This window comes from Babylonia areolata, chromosome 2 (genome assembly GCF_041734735.1).
Source record: "Babylonia areolata isolate BAREFJ2019XMU chromosome 2, ASM4173473v1, whole genome shotgun sequence".
Lineage (NCBI taxonomy): Eukaryota > Metazoa > Mollusca > Gastropoda > Neogastropoda > Buccinidae > Babylonia > Babylonia areolata.
In genome coordinates, this window is record NC_134877.1 from 66,574,452 (window position 1) to 66,586,951 (window position 12,500).

A 12,500-nucleotide genomic window follows, 5' to 3' on the forward strand; every position below is an offset into this window, starting at 1 on the left:
CCACACACACCCCCAACACCACCCCTCTCTCTCTCTGTTATATTCCCTCTTCCCCATCTTTCCATCTCATCTCTTTGTATGTGTGTCTGTCTTTCTGTTTCTGTTTCTGTTTCTCTCTCTCTCTCTCTTAGTGTGTATCAGCCCTGTATGCATGCGTGCGTAAGCTGGTGTGTGTGTGTGTGTGTGTGTGTGTGTGTGTGTGTGTGTGTGTGTGTGTGTGTATGTGTGTGACTGAGTTATATTCCATGCTATTTTTTTTTGTTTCTTGATTAACTCTTGTTGTTGTTGTAGTTGTTGTTGTTGTTACTGTCTACACCGAGTGTCCGTACCGATTTTTTTTCTTTCCATTTTCATCTTTTGTGCGTGTGTGTGGGTGTGTGTGTTTGTGTGTGAGGGAGGGCATGGTGTAAAGAAGCTTCCAGCTTATCCAGTTTACCCTCAATAAAACATTTGTTCATTGTTCTCTCTCTCTCTCCATCTGTCTATCTAGCTATCTGTCTGTCTGATGATGATGTTCCCTGTCCCCCATCTTTCCCTCTCATCTTTTTCTTTCTTCTTGCTCTGTCTCTTCCTGTCTCTGTGTCTGTCTCTGTCTATGTCTGTCTGTCTCTGTCTCTGTCTCTCTCTGTCTCTCTCTCTCTCTCTCCCGCTCTCTTTTCCTCCCAACCATCTATCAGTCTGTCCTTCCGCTGTGAGTTAGCTCCCCCATCAGTGGCTAGAATTCTACGATACGGTGGTTTGGCTTTCTGGCCTATTCAACAAAGTCGTCAAACTAAACTTTGTTTTTCAAACTGCTGATGTACCTACATCTACTGCCAGCATCACATTTCTCACCCAGATCCAATCTGGAACGCCACCTACAAACTGTCTGTGCGCCAGTGTCTGTCAACAACGTATGAGGACATTTGTTCTTTATTTACGGAACAACTGACCATTAAATGAAGCTGTGCTTAACGTTTATCTGGAGGCAAGAAAACTCTCTCTCTCTCTCTCTCTCTCTCTCTCTCTCTCTCTCTCTCTCTCTCTCTCTCTCTCTCTCTCTCTCTCCATCTGCCTATCTAGCTATCTGTCTGTCTGTTTGATGATGTTCCTTGTCCCCCATCTTTCCCTCTCATCTTTTTCTTTCTTCTGCCTCTGTCTCTTCCTGTCTCTGTTTCTGTCTCTGTCTGTCTGTCTGTCTCTGTCTCTCTCTCTCTCCCGCTCTCTTTTCCTCCCAACCATCTATCAGTCTGTCCTTCCGCTGTGAGTTAGCTCCCCCATCAGTGGCTAGAATTCTACGATACGGTGGTTTGGCTTTCCGGCCTATTCAACAAAGTCGTCAAACTAAACTTTGTTTTTCAAACTGCTGATGTACTTACATCTACTGCCAGCATCACATTTCTCACCCAGATCCAATCTGGAACGCCACCTACAAACTGTCTGTGCGCCAGTGTCTCTCAACAACGTATGAGGACATTTGTTCTTTATTTACGGAACAACTGACCATTAAATGAAGCTGTGCTTAACGTTTATCTGGAGGCAAGAAATCTCTCTCTCTCTCTCTCTTTCTCTCTCTCTCTCTCTCTCTCTCTCTCTCTCTCTCTCTCTCTCTCTCTCTCTCTCTCTCAAGTATCTAGATAAACGCGGAGCAGCCCTGGCAAACACAGAACAGTCAAATTGAGAACGGTCCCCAACATGGACATGGCTATTTTTTAAAGTGAGGCTGTCACTGCGCGTCCAATCAGAGTAGGTGTCAGTGGGGTACGGTCTCTTCCGTCCCCGCCCCCTGTTCCCCCTTTCCCTCTCTTCTCTCTCTTTCTTCCTCTCTCTCCCTCTCTCTTCATGTGTTGGGGTGGTCTGTCTGTCTGTCTGCCTGTTTCTTCGAGTGTCCCTTTCTTAATGTTGTCCTTTTCTTACTTTATTTGTCTTTTTCGCTGAATGTTTATGCTACTAGAAAATTAATCGTAATCCACCCCCGAATAGGGTATGTGTATGCCAGAATGAAGGGGTAGAAATGTTCATAATTATATGTAAAACGTAACCCACTGACGCATAAGCTGCAATACACGAGCACAGTAGGAGGAGGAGGAGGAGGAAAAGAAGAACAAGAAGAAGAAGGACAAGAAGAAGAAAAAGTTGAAGTCTGAAACACCAGCAGCTGACTTCCAACACTTTCAAACTTCACTTTCTTACCATCACCCACTTTCACTGTTCACTGCACCATTAGCCCTCAGTCTCTGCCCTCTTTTATTCCCACTGCTCTGCTCCATCCTGAAGAGTTCCAGACTTTGTGACACTGACGGAAGGCCTGGGTCAGAAAATGGAGAGTTGCACGAGGTTTTCCTAAGGAGATAAGAGACTATCTCTAGTGGACCAGCACGTACAAACGGCTATATTTTGGGATGCGCACAAAAGCCAAATGAGGGTAAAAAGGGCAGCCGTCAGTCGGAAAAGCGCCACTTTCCAAAGCCTTTTTCCATTTTTGTACAAGTACAGCATTTTGGAAGCAGAGTAGCGTGGTGGTGGAGGGTGGTGATGGTGCAGGGAGGGTGGTGGTAGTGGCTGAAGCCATTTGTACAACCACAGCACTATTTGAAGACTGAAGCTAACTCGTACAGTTATAACGATATATAGAGAATGAATCTGCCTCCTACAGATAATAGATAGCACTATTTGGAGACTCAGGCTACATTGTGCAGTTGCAGCATTATCTTAAGTGTGTGCAGAAAAAAAACAACTGAGAGTTTGAACACACACACAAAAAAACATATTTGAAAACAAAACGTCAGCAATGAAAATATTCTCTCTGTTCTGTTTTTTCAAACTTTAAATCTACAGCCATGGGCTGGGCTGCACAAGCGACCTCAGCATTCTTAGCGTTAGGGAGAGTTGTTCCAATGTCATTATCGCTGACTTAGGAACCGTCTTAAAGCAAAGCAAGCTTAACGCTGAGAAGAACGTACATGCAGCTGAGTTCAGTTCCCCTTAAGACAGGTTGTCATCCTCAACTTTGGAAGTAGCGATACCTTCTCATTGGCTCAATGCCAGTTCACCACAGTCAGATAAAGTGGTGCATTAACTCACCCTGGACGGCCAGATTTCTCCCTTTCCCAAACAGTCATCCTATCTGATGATGTCTGAATGGCCCAGCTTATAGCTTTTGTCGATAGAACTTCGGTAAATTTTGTCTTCATCTGAAAGCACTTTAGTGGTATCAGCAGCAGTGAAACGCTGTCATCGTCGCCTCTCGTTGTTCGTAAGGAGAGAGTTAACTCTGAGGAACAGTATATCCAACCCAGCTCCTTTTAACATTTCATCACCAAACCACCGTCTTCGTCCCCTTAGTCTCCGTGTTCCCTGCTCCATCACAAAGACAGCTTCAGCCTTCACGGGGAGCGACATTGACAGAATGACTGGGCCGTGAAAAGGGGCGGTCCTTGGACTGTCTCAGGAGGACGGAGCTCACTCAACTGATCAAGATGGAAACTACATCAAAGCTAAGGAAAGAAAGTATGGTAAAAAAAAAAAATGTTGGCCAAAGATTTTGTAGTAATGATGGCCAAGAATCGATTGCGAAAAATGTAGTGAAGGAAAATAACGAAGGGAAAGCTGGCTGGAGGAACGTGTAGCGAAAGAAAAGGAGCGCTGGCCAAAACTAAATTGAGAAAGTTGTAGCGAAAGAAAAGCAAAGTTATACAAGATCAATGGACAAAATGTGCAGCAAAAGAAAAGAAACTGAAGTCTGTAAAAGAGTACCATCTCTGTAGTACAATGTCATTGAGTCAGCCGTCTGGATCAGTTGACCAGTGTGTGCTTAGTACATCTTGATGTGATCTTATTTACTTCCCAGTCCGCTTTTTTTTTAATTGTACATCGGAAAAAGTCGCTGGCATTATAAAAGAACTTTAGAACCTTTCTTGACCACACGGTGAAAAGCTGTCAGAAGTTGTGAAGGAAGCTGTGTCACACTTCTGTGGTTTCGTCCCTTTTAGTGATTAAAAGTTCATACGCTTGATAAAAAATGAAATAATTCAAGCATTTTCATTGTATATTTGTGTATTTATCTTTCGTATAGTTGACTGTTATTCACTCTCTCTCACTTTGTCTCTTTACAAATATATATATCCCTCTACCTTTCCCTCTCTTTCTCTCTCTGTCTCTCTTTTTTTTCTCTGTCTTACGCACATGCACACTCATGCTAACACACACACACACACACACACACACATGCGCGCGCGCACGACACACACACACAGAGAGAGAGAGAGAGAGAGAGAGAGAGAGAGAGAGAGAGAGAGAGACTTTGAAATCGCAACGAAAGCTAAAATAAATGGAGATTTTAATGACAGACTGTCCAAGTGGTGTTTGCGAATGTAAACTTGAGCACCTGAGCGAACGGTAAACTTTGTTCTTGTATTATCTGCTTTCATCTATTATCCTCAAAAGGTGTTAATGTGCTTTCTGTGTTGGCAGATTATTGCTCTGTTATTTTTCTCCTCCATTGCGCAAGTTGAACTAGAGAAAACAAAACTGTTACACGCTGGTTTTCAGCAGAAAATAATGGGTAGATGTTGGCAAGATGAGACCATTACCGATTGTGTGTGGGAAAGGTCTGAGAGAGGGACGTTAGCGATATCGTTTTCCAGTTAAAACGTGATTAAAGCTATAAATGTAAGAGAGAACCCCCAACCCTCCACCCTCACCACACACACACACACACACACACACACACACACACACACACACACACACACACACACACACACACACACACACACACACTCTATCTCTCTATCTCTCTGTCCCAACTATATTTGTCTGGGGAGTGTACACGCTTGCAGACTCTGTTGCTCATTTGTGTGTGTGCGTGTAAGTACGTCAGCTCTTTCAAATGAACGCGCGCGTGTGTGTGTATTTGTGTGTGTGTATGTGTGTGTGTGTGTGTGTGTGTGTGTGTGAGGGTGGGGTGGGAACGGAGAAGATATCATGAACAGTGAAGTTATCACTACAGTCATCGTCATCGTCGACTTCGACGTCAACATCGCCAAGTGTACAGATTTCCCTATCAACATCAAAATGATGTCTGCCCATGTCTGTTTCCACACACGTTCCGCCGATCATGATCGTTCCTGCTGACCCCGTTCTTTGTGTCAGATCCACTTTGGTTTCCTCCAGATGTTTGGGCTTGGAACTGTTTGCTGCATTGTTTTGCATAACTGTCGTGATATATATCATTCATTTCATCCTTTGCATTGATGGATGAAAGCTAACTCTCTTTCCCTACAGCTCTCTCTGTCTCTCTGTCTGATTCTCTCTCTCTCTCTCTCTGCGTGTCTTTTTCTGTGCCTCTCTCTGTCTATGTCTCTCTCTTTCTGCCTGTCTCTCCCCATTACCTCTCCCTCCGTTATTCTCTGCCTTCCAACTTCCAACCCCCACTTTTCTCTCTCTCTCTCTCTCTCTCTCTCTCTCTCTCTCTCTCTCTCTCTCTCTCGTGTTAGAGGGGATTCTGTTTAGATGCTGAAACTTTGGTTTAAGATAGTTTCTGAGTCCTCAAGCAAAGTCAACCGCAATTTTGTTTTATATCAGACTCTGTCTGCAGCAGTCTAAATACGGAATGCTAAATCTCATTCCGACCGGAAAAAAAGAATTTTACATGTGTATAAAAATACACTGAAAGTAAAAATAAAAAAAACAAACAAACAAAAACAAAACAAAAACAAACAAACAATATATATATATATATATATATATATATATATATATATATATATATATATATATATATATATATATAAGCGAAAGGAGAGGTGTGGGCCCCGCCTTCCTATGCCGAGCCCCAGACACAGTTTCAGTTTTCTGTTTCAGTAGCTCAAGGAGGTGTCACTGCGTTCGGACAAATCCATATGCGCTAAACCACATCTGCCAAGCAGATGCCTGACCAGCAGCGTAACCCAACGCGCTTAATCAGGCCTTGAGGGAAAAAACAGAAGAAAAAAAGGTGAATAAATAATAGATAAATACATAAAAAAGAACCCAGACACAATGGGTCTCAATTGACTGCCCCGATGGTCCGTGAAAGGCTGTGAGAACTTTCAACCTTAATCAACCTATCTTCCCTTTGTCCGAACGCACGTTATGTTTGGACGCTGCCATCCTACAGTGCGTTGGCATGGAGTGGCCGAGACCTCAGTGTCGGGGACAAATCTGTTTGTCTGGTCGCCTGGAGCTTGTTTGCCAACGAGATACAATGGACTGTGTGCTTCGGATGATGGAGAGATGATCATATATTATTAGCGCGTGCAGACAGCGGAATGGCTGTGTTATTGTGGGAAGGGAATGAGTGATGGAATATGTGTGAGTATTCCGCGATTATATGCTGTGATCGTGGTAAGGTGTTTGTGTGAGGGTACTCTGTGTGTCTCTCTGTGTCTCTCTGTGTCTCTCTGTGTCTCTCTCCCTGCTCTCTGTCCATATGTATGTTTCTGCCTGTCTGTCTGTCTGTCTGTCTGTCTGTCTCAACCTCACTATATTGATTAATTATTTGTCAGAGAATTTGGGTTTTTTTTTCTTTCAGTGAAGTAACGTATCGCAGTTCCAAGAGCCTGTGTGAATTCTAGATGCGAGTCTTGGCCCATTTCATGTGTATTTCTCGAATGAAGTGTGGATTGTTTAAGTAGATGCTAAGTTACCGTGTTCCGACGAGATTCTTAGTGGCAAATGTGAAATATTATTCCCAGACACGCTCTTCCTACAGAATGCGTTTGCACAGCGAGTGCAAAAGACGTTGAAACTCGTTTCTCTTATCGCCTGAGGTTTGTTTGGAGGAGAGACACAATGGACTGTTTGTCCGGAAAGATGGATGCACCATGCAGACATGTAAGTGGTTTGATCATGTGTGGAAAGAAGAAAAAGATGAGAGGTATATTTGTGAGTCTGTCGACGGAACATTTGTGGGGGCTGATTTTTCGTGATTGCTGCTGTGATGGTGATGATGTCTTTGTGAAGAGCTTAGTTCTACCATTCTCCCTCATTCCATGCTTGTGTTAGTTGACATGCCTCTCGTGGAATCTAGTGTTCATGTTTTACGTGTTTCGTCTCCACTGCGATTTATTTTCCTTCTTGCATTGTGGGGAAAGGAAAGAGCGTTAAGCATTGCTGATTTACTTCACACGAAAGGAGATAACCAAAGACTGCACTCACATAACACCATACATGTTTTCCTCTCCATTCTATTTTCTACCTGTCCATTCTCTGTTCCTCTCCCTCTATTTCTCTGTCTCTCCCTCTCTGCCTTTCTCTCTTTCTTCTCTGTCCATCTCTTTCTTCCTGTTCTTCATCTCTTTCTTGCACGCTGTCCGGCAGCAGCAGCATTCACACTGTCTCCGCATTTTTGTTGCGGTTAATTGAACTTCATTTTCCACATCACTCTCCCATAAGACCTGGAAAGAAAAAGAAGCAAACATGAAACTCAAGGCGATTAGCAAACCGAACGGAGTCTTTGGACTTGATGGAATGTCAGAGTGAGTCGGCTTAGCTGTTCCTCGGTCCTGGGCGTGGCGGACGAAAATAGCTGGCAATGTTTGCTGACGGAAATGGGATGGGCTGACGAAGAAAAACGCTGGAAATACGTGACGACAGGAAGAGGAGAAGATGGCGAAATAGCCGGCAATAGGTGTGGAAGACGATTGAGACTAGGGTGGCGAAATACCTGGCAACAGTTGATGATGGGGATGAGATGGAAAATGGCTGGCAATGGGGGAAGGGGGGGTGGAAATGGTACGGCAAAATGACTGGCAACAGGTGGCCAAAGAACGTGGAAATGGAATGGCATACTTACCCGGGGGTAGTTGACGTCGGCGGTTGTGAATGAGATGGCAGAATACCTGGCATTGGTGATGGAAGGAATTGGGAATGGTTTCTCTGCTCTGTTGCTGTGAGGAGGTTGATACAGAACGGAAATCGAGTGGTGTTTGTTAGCGCTTCGGTCCGGCTTCTCTCGTTGTTTCTCTGTCTCTCTGTCTCTGTGTGTTGTGTGTGTGTGTGTGTGTGTGTGTGTGTGTGTGTTGTGTGTGTGTGTGTATGTGTGTGTGTGTTGTCTGTGTGTATGTGTGTGTGTGTGAGTGTGAGTGTGTGTGTGTGTGTGTGTGTTGTCTGTGTGTGTGTGTGTGTGTTTGTTGTGTGTGTGTGTGTGTGTGTGTGTGTGTGGTGTGTGTGTGTGTGTGTGTGTGTGTGTGTGTGTGTGTGTGTGTGTGTGTGTGTGTGTGTGTGTGTGTGTGTGTGTGTGTGTGTGTGTGTGTGTGTTGTGTGTGTGTGTGTGTGTGTGTGTGTGTGTGTGTGTGTGTGTGTGTGTGTGTGTGTGTGTGTGTGTGTGTGTGTGTGTGTGTGTGTGTGTGTGTGTGTGTGTGTGTCTCCCTCTCTTTCTCACTACCATCTATCAGTCTGTCTTTCTCTCTCTGTCTCTCGCATTGTCTCTGTCTCTCGCTCTGTCTCTGTCTGTGGCTCTCTCTTTCTCTCTCCCTCTCCACCCCCCACCCCCCTGCCCCCCTCCTCTTTCTCTCTCTCTCTTTCTCTCTCCTCATAAAACTGAACTTTATTTTCTAAGTTAGATTTCAATTACACTCGAAACAAGGTTTACGCGGCGTCGAAACTTAGTAATGTTTGATCGCAGTTTCACACAAGAAAACACAGAGAGGTTGGAAAAAAGGGAAAGTAAGAGAGAGAAAAAAAGGAAACAACAACAACAACAACAACAACAAAAGAAAACAGGAGAGAAGAGAAGAAAAAAGTCTTTAAAGAAGGCATGTGATGCCCTTTAAGAAAAAGAGAGCTCCTCGTAACTATGGCCAACGGAAAAAAAAAGAAAGAAAGAAAAAAAAAGAAAGGAAAGTTTCGGAGATTGAAGATGCACAACAGGACTTCAGAATTTTGTTTTCATTTTTTTTTTAATATGATGTCTCTCGGTCTTTTTTTTTTTTTTTTTATAAGCTTTTGTGGTGGTCCTTGTTTTGTAGAAACTTATTTCTCTCTTCCCTTCTTCTTTCGCTTGATCTCTGTCTCTTCTTTCTTTCTTTCTTTCTTTTTCAACCTGAGGAAATTGAATGATCTTTGACTGCAGCAGAGTCATTGGAGTTGAAGTTTTTATCGCGTTCACGGAGTTTGCGTTCTTGTGTGTGTGTGTGTGTGTGTGTGTGTGTGTGTGTGTGTGTGTGTGTGTGTGTGTGTGTGTGTGTGTGTGTGTGTGTGTGTGTGTGTGTGTGTGTGTGTGTGCATTGTTTTCATTTTTTGAGGTGCTGTTTCTTTCTTCTTTAAAAAAAAAAAAAATTTTCTCGTCTTTTTTTCTTTTGTATTCTTTTCTTGTTTGTTTATCATTAAATTCTATTTTGTTTCACTTCTCTCCTGTTTGCGGTGTTTTTGCGTTTTCTTTTAAACTTCCTTTTCCTTTTCTTGTCTTTTCTTGTTGTTGTTGTTGTTGTTGTTGTTGTTTAGTTTTCATATACATTATTCATTTGTGTTCTATATATTTTGTTTTTAACTCCATTCTTTTCCTTCATTTCTTTCTTTTCATTCCACCTGTCTCTGCTTCTCTCTCAATGACGGACTTCATTATAGTTTGTCCTCCTCTGTCTTTCTCTTACTTCTCGCGCTCTCTTTCCTCTCTTTCCCCAGCTCTGTCTGACTGTTCTCTTTATTCATCCCCACTTTCGCTGTCTCCTTCCTATCTCCCTCTCCTTCTATTCTCTCTCTCCCTCTCTCTCTCCCTTTCTCTCTCCCTTTCTCTCTCTCTCTCTCTCCCTCTCTCTCTCTCTTTCTCTCTGCTTTGTTTCAACGTTTGCTTTCACCGTTTTCATTCCTTTATCATAATGTTTATTATGCAATGAAAGTATACTGACGCATTCGCCCATGTCAAGAGGACCACATGGCTAATGGCATTAAAGCGTTAAAGCGTCATAGCATCTCTCTCTCTCACTCTCTCACACACTCTCTCACTCTTTCTCTCACTCTCTCACTCTCTCTCTCACTCTTTTTTTTCTCTCTCTCTCTCACTCACTCACTCTCTCACTCACTCACTCTCTCTCGATCTCTCTCTACCTGTATGTATCGCCTCGTTCACTCGCTTGCGCATGCGCGCTTACCTCCTTCTCCATTTCCTCTTCCTGTTTTTGTCTCAGCCCATTGCTCGTGAACACAATGGACGTGTCATGAAACGGAAGTTGACCTGGGTGCTGTCTCGGTGGTCGTCGCAAAAATATGACTGGCACGAACGGCACGTTTTGACTGCTTTTAGGGTGATGCTGATGCCGCTTCGTGCTTCCTTAATTGCGTCCGAGAAAAAAAAACAAATTATTTGCTTCCTCAGTTCGATCTTTTCCTCCAAGTCCCAATCTCTATCTGTATCTCTCTGTCTCTGTCTGTCTGTCTCTGTCTCTCTCTGTCTCTCTTCTTCATGTTATAACCAACATGCTGTTTAGAATTTTGTAGTGTAGACTTTATTAGGGAGGGAACTGGTTGAAAAAACAAAAAAACAAACAAACAAACAAAAAACAACAAAAAAACAACACAGCAGTGAGTATCCACAAAATAAAGAATTGTGCTTTGTCCGCTGTCTGTGTCTCTGTGAAAGGGTGAACAAATTGTGTGTGTATTTATGTGCGTTTATTTATTTATTTTTTTTTCTATTTATGTGTGTGTGTGTGTGTGTGTGGGTGGGTGGGTGAGTGGTTGGGTGTGTGTGAAAGAGAGAGAGCAACAACCTCTCTCTCTTCCCCTCTCCCTTCCCCCTCTCCCTCTCCCCTCTCCTCTCTCTCTCTGTTTTGTCTGACGATAATCACAAAGAAAAGCTCAGTCACAGGGAGACTGACTGCCCAAACCCCTTGGAGTGGAGACCACATCCATCGTTCCTCCAGTCACAGTTCCCATGAATCTGCCGACACCAGAGACGACACGAATTCACCAGAGGGATAAGTGGCGTTACGGGGAAAAGGAGGCTGGAAGGGAGACTGGAGGGTGGTGGGGTGTGTGTGTATGTGTGTGTGGAGGGGAGGAGGAATCAGTTTCTAGGAGGTATGAAAGCGTGCGGACTGATCTATATACACGCAACCCCTTTGCTATTTAAGAAAAAAAAAAAAAAGGCGGAGGGAGGGCAGGGGGTTGGGGGTGGGTTGTGGTGGTGGGGGCGGGGTGTTGGTGGAGGGGCGGGGTGGGGGTGGGGGGCAATAGGACTTACCTGAGCGTGGATCGAATGCAGTGGTCAAGGCCTTGAGCGTCTGCACAAGGTTTCTGTAAATCAGCAAATCTTCAAAGCTTGCAGTTAGTGCGTTCGCCCTCTGCACCTGGAAGAAAAGCAACGTAACTAAGTAAACTGGCTGTTGAATTCTCATCACGCTGTTTTATTCAGTCCGGTACTGACAGCATGAATAAGTATTTGTTTGTTTTGTATTTATTTTTATCACAACATATTTCTCGGTGTGAAATTCGGGCGAGCGCGTCGCTACACTACAGCGCCACCAATTTTTTTTGTATTTTTTCCTGCGAGCAGTTTTATTTGTTTTTCCTATCAAAGTGGATTTTTTTTCTACAGAATGTTGCCAGGAACAACTCTTTTGTTGCCGTGGATTCTTTTACGTGCGCTAAGTGCATGCTGCACACGGGACCTCAGTTTATCGTCTCATTGGAATGACTAGCGTCCAGACCACCACTCAAGATCGAGTGGAGGAGGAGGAAATATCGGCGGCTGAGCCAGTAAACTGGCTGCTGATTTTTTTTTTTTTTTTTTTTAATTCAGTTTGGTCCTGGCAACATAAACAAGTTAACTGACTGCTGAATTATTACGCTGCTTTTATTCAGTTTGGTCCTGGCAACATAAACAAGTTAACTGCCTGCTGAATTATTACGCTGCTTTTATTCAGTCTGGTCCTGGCACTAACAACTGCAGATTTCTTTTGAAAGGCTGTTTAGCGTAATCGCTAGGGGATATTTGATGGGTGTTTCTTTTTCGTGTTTTTATTGTTGTTTTTGTTTTTGTATCGGCTGTTGCGTTCAAGGTGGTGCTTGGGTGTTGTTGTTTTTTTTCTGACTCTTACTTGTTCTTGCCTGTTCTTGATTTTGTTTTTACTTTCTTTCACCCCCACTTCCTCACCACCCCGAGACACACACACACACACACACACACACACACACACACACACACACACACACACACACACACACACACACACACATACACTCACACACGCATCGCACGCACACACACACACACACACACACACACACACACACACACACACACACACTCACACACGCACGCACACACACACACACACACACACACACACACACACACACACACACACACACACACACACACACACACACACACACACACACACACACACACACACACACACACACACACACACACACACACACGCAGCGGGTATGATCGCGCACGTTCGCACGTGACACAGACAGATGAAAAAAAAAGGTTTACGCGCACCAGGCGGGTACATTACACTACTGTTACC

General features: G+C 43.9%; 1 protein-coding gene across 1 annotated transcript in view; it reads left to right on the forward strand.

Annotated features, from left to right (window-relative positions):
• The window catches only part of LOC143278154 (corticotropin-releasing factor receptor 2-like), a 217,349-nt gene that overhangs the window by 116,572 nt on the left and 88,277 nt on the right, over window positions 1–12,500 (forward strand). The window lies entirely within an intron of this gene.